At 39.2% G+C, this 3,608-nt stretch overlaps 1 non-coding gene across 1 annotated transcript; it reads right to left on the minus strand.

The window, feature by feature from the left end:
- Window positions 1-1,274: 1,274 nt before the first annotated feature.
- On the minus strand, window positions 1,275-1,338 carry LOC120097970 (U7 small nuclear RNA). Its single transcript, XR_005495925.1, has one exon. It is a non-coding gene; the product is annotated as a U7 small nuclear RNA (small nuclear RNA).
- Window positions 1,339-3,608: the final 2,270 nt, after the last annotated feature.

Consider the following 3,608-nt stretch of genomic DNA (forward strand, 5'->3'; position numbering starts at 1 on the left):
ATCTGACAACAGTCAATCTTGCTCTGCTCATTTGTAGCCCTCCGCCTGTTTTTATAAATAAAATTTCATTGAAGCAGAAATATCCTTTCATGTAGGATTGTCTAAGGCTACTTCTGCACAGAAGTAAAATCATGTAGCGTTGGCAGAAGCTTAATATTCTATGAAGTCTAAAATATTTAATTTGTAGCCTTTTACAGAAAGTTTGCTGACCATAAATGTTGTGGACATAGCCTCATTTATAAAGAGCTTGTCTAGCATGTGCAAGGTTTTTGATGGCGTGTGATATAGCAAAGGAAGAAGTCTGCTGGTTGTGACTATGGGGTATAGGATTTCAAGAAGCACATTGGGTTTTCACAGGTCAAGTTTGTCTTTCAAACAATGTGCCTTAGGAGCAGAAACATGTGCACATCTTATGATGCCTAGGCACATAGGTGAGTGTTGAGTAGGCATTTTATAAATATGTGATTGGTGTAGCTACTGAGAACATGTCTTCTCTTGTGGTGATCCTCCCCATCTCCCCCACCACGTGTGTGTGTGTGTGTGTGTGTGTGTGTGTGTGTGTGTGTGTGTGTGTGTGTGTGTGTGAAATATGCCAAGGATCAGCCTGGGTTTGAGAAAGGTTCTGAGAGAAGAGCTGTTTGGGAGTCTGGAAAAAAAAATGGCGTGAAGTCAAATCATAGTCCAGGCTAGTGACCCGCGCTCTCTTCAGGGTTGCTCCCTAGATAGCTCTCTGTGGATAGCCCATGACTCTGTAGTCTATTCAAGACACCTTTTCAGACTGCTCTATCTCTCTCTGTGTCTGTCTGTCTGTCTGTCTGTCTCTGTTTCTGTCTCTCTCTCTCTCTCTCTCTCTCTCTCTCTCTCTCTCTGTGTGTGTATGTGTGTGTGTGTGTGTGTGTGTGTGTTCTGCTCTGCTTTTGACAGCTTTTACTTGCTATTCTAAAGCAACACTGTGGCTGAGTCACCTAGCTTTCTGCTCAAGACAGCTGTCTAGTTGAGACAGCTCTCTCTGCTAGTAAAAGTTCTAAAATCTCTCTGGATAGCTCATGAGATTTCTGACCAAAATCAGAAAAGCTGCTATAAAAAAAATTTGGAATTTTTTTGACCAAGTCAGAAATCCTGTTAGAAAAAAAAATTCTAGAAATAATTCTAGAATTTCCAATTAAAATCAGAAAGCCATCTCTAAAAGAGCTGTGTTCTCTCTTCAGAAAGCCTTCTCTGCATAGGTGCTAGAAAACATTCTAAAAGATCTCTGTTCACTCTCTAAGTAATTCTTGGGATTTCTAACCAAGGTCAGAAATCCTATTAGAAATAATTCCAAAAGAGCTAAGAAAAATTCGAAAAAGAACCGTGTTTACTCTCTATGGATTTTGACTAAAATCAGAAATCTTATTTTAAAAAATTCTTCAAGAGCTGCGTTTGCTCTCCAGAGATCTCCAGACAGCTGAGTTCTCCTTAGAGAAAAATTCTAAAAATGACCGATATTGGTTTTTTTTTGCTAGTTCATCTCATGCAGAGCAAATACCCAGGTTTGTATTTACATATCAATTTAGTTATTTATTCCAGGTTCCCTCTTGACCATCCCGAGAATCACCATGCCATGACCTTGACTCTTAGGAAAAGGACACCAAGCTTAAACACAGATTATAAGATAGCTGGTTGGGACCCTGCCCTGGAATTAGCGTTCTGACCAAGACTGGACGTAATTAAATTCACTTTGTCCCAGGCTGACCTTGAATTCAGGTCAATTGCATTTGTTTCCGCCTGTCCTTGTAGCTTTCTGACCAGCTGGCTCAACGTGCAGCTGCCTCTGTTCCTTTAGCCCCGTGAAGCTCCTTTTATAATTCATATTGCATCCTCATATTTTGCAAAGTTGAGAAACTGTATACTTTTGAACTCATGTTTTCAGAGTCCTTTTCCACAGCCTCTGGAGCTGTCCTGAAGGTCCCAGCATTTACCTTTTTGCTAAGACATTAGCCACACCTTCACCTGCCAGCCTCATTGTGTCTCTGATTATCGTGGCTTCATTAACACTAACAGGGAGGACGTTACTTGATGGAGGAACATAAAAATATGTACACTACTATACACAGAAGCCTTACACACACATCAGCTATCAATACTGCTGGCCCTGTCCCAGGGGTGGGAACCTTTCATCCCATCCCTACCAGGGCCAGGCCGGACCCAGAACAAATGTACACACATATTAATGCATGGAGGCTATGTACAATGGAACAAACCCAGCAACTATTATGTACGTCGCTTGCCTGTGCCCTTCACATTGTATTGCAGAAACAACCTTACCTTTCTACGTACATGCAGTTTAGAAAGAGAATGGTCTCTTTTACTAACTCACTGAAAAAAAAAATGCAGGGTTATTTGTAACAAGAGCAGAGGAAAAAAAAAAGAAGAAAAAAAAAAAAGAAAGAGCAGAGGAAATGAGATGCCTTTTGTCTTCAGAGCGAAACTCCTGTGTTGAAATAGCCTCTGCCTTCCAAAGGGGTGGGGGGAAGACACATGAAGGTCAACATCCGTGGTTCTTGGAAGCGTTTGCTCAGTTTGATATAAAAGAGAGATTAAAACTAAAACAAGTCCATATCGGAAAGAGCAATGAAGTGTTGTCCACAATTTAATTCTATGAAGGACATCACACGGGTCCTAGGCTGAGGATTTATTAGAGGAGAACAGCTACAATCTCCTCGAAACAGTTCACTTTATCTTCTTTCTATACGTGCCCACCTAATTTATATATTGCCAGTCTCATTAACATTCAGAATAAAGGAGAGCTCCGTCGCTTCGCAACAGAATGAAACTCACAAGCAGAGAGGGTGTCTATCTACGGTAAATATTTGGCTTATATGACAAGAGATGTTTGACTTTTGGGGAAAAAAAAAGAGAACTTCACTGTTAGCTTCCGGTTTTTGAAATAGTGATATCTGTAAGGAATTAAAACATATTCAGGGATACAATTTTCTGTGACAAAGCAAATGATTTCATGTGTATTATCCATAAATAATATAACATTGTAAAACGAATACTTAAAGAAGATTTGCCATAGCTACGAATCCTTTCAAAATAGACTGCATCGTTCCGTAAGTTTAATGTGTTGATAATTTGGCAAGGAGCCTATGAACAAAATAAAACAGGAGAGGAATAAACCAGGTTTGCTTACTTTTCCCCAAAGTTAGGATTAAAAATGTGTTTCTTATGTATGTACTTTCTGACTTACTTCATATGCATTAACATTTCTTCAAAATTATATTTGGGTTCTGTAACATCCGTATGCGCTTGCTGCATATGAGTATATAGCTGGCCTTCTGTGTTGGTGACATAAACAGAAGTTTAACGAATGTGAGTTGAAAATATTTTTAATTGCTTCTGCTGTAAACTTGTGTAGATGCTTCCTTCTGTCATTAGTCTTAAACCACTCAGCACTTACCACTTGCAGTTTATTTACACCGTGTAGGTATTTTATTTGCTTTAGAATATTAATAGTGCACGCAGAGATGTGCTCAGGTTATATGAAAATACTACATTTTTTTTATCTTTATTAACTTGAGTATTTCTTATTTACATTTCGATTATTATTCCCCTTCCCGGTTTCCGGG

Source organism: Rattus norvegicus, chromosome 17 (assembly GCF_036323735.1).
Source record: "Rattus norvegicus strain BN/NHsdMcwi chromosome 17, GRCr8, whole genome shotgun sequence".
NCBI classification, from domain to species: domain Eukaryota; kingdom Metazoa; phylum Chordata; class Mammalia; order Rodentia; family Muridae; genus Rattus; species Rattus norvegicus.